Source organism: Nannospalax galili, unplaced genomic scaffold, assembly GCF_000622305.1.
Source record: "Nannospalax galili isolate Female #2095 unplaced genomic scaffold, S.galili_v1.0 scaffold104, whole genome shotgun sequence".
In the NCBI taxonomy this organism is placed as follows: domain Eukaryota; kingdom Metazoa; phylum Chordata; class Mammalia; order Rodentia; family Spalacidae; genus Nannospalax; species Nannospalax galili.
In genome coordinates, this window is record NW_008353596.1 from 4,600,949 (window position 1) to 4,601,939 (window position 991).

Below are 991 nucleotides of genomic sequence, written 5' to 3' on the forward strand. Positions count from 1 at the left end.
GGGTGCACCAGAGTTTGGTGCATATATGTTAAGGATTGTAATATCTTCTTGGTTAACTGTTCCTTTGATCAGAATGAAGTGACCCTCCTCATCTCTTCTGATTAGTTTTAGTTTAAAGTCTATTTTATCAGATATTAGAATTGCAATGCCTGCTTTTTTATTAATACCATTCATTTAGTATATTTTTTCCATCCTTTCACCTTAAGTTAGTGCCTGTCCTTAAAAGTGAGATCAGTTTATTGCAGACAACAAAAAGATGGGTTTTGTTTTTTAATCCATTCAACTAGTCTTTATCTTTTGACTGGGGAATTAAGTTCATTGATATTTACAGTTATTAATGAAAGATGTGAATTGAATCCTGTCATTTTCATTTCTGTTCATATTCCTAATATAGCTGTACTTTTCCTCAGTTATACCTTCATTGGATTTCTTTCCACAATCCCTTGGGTATAGTCATTCCTTTCTTAAGCTCTTTGTGTTGCTTCCAGAACTCTCTGAAGGGTGGTTTTGTGGACATGAATTCCTTCAGCCTATTTATGTCACGGAAGGTCTTTCTTTCTCCTTAGACTATAACAGACATTTTGGCTGGGTATAGGAATCTTGGTTGGCATCTGTGGTCATTTAAAACTGGGAATACTTTGGTCCAGGATCTTCTGTCTTTCATAGTTTGCACTGAAAAGTCAGCTGTGATCCTAATGGGTTTTCCTTTATATGTGACTTACAGTTTTTCTCTTACAGCTTTCAATATACCCTCTTTGTTCTGTCCATTTAGTGTTTTTACTATGATGTGCCATGGGGCATTTCTGTTCTGGTCCTGTCTATCTGGTGTTCTGTGTGATTCTTGTATCTATTTGGGTATGTCTTTCCTTCATTTAGGCAAGCTCTCTTCTGTAATCCCGTTTATATGATTTATGATGGTTATTGACTTACGTATATTGAACCATCCCTGCATCTCTGGGATAAAGCTGACTTGATCATGGTGGAAAGCCAA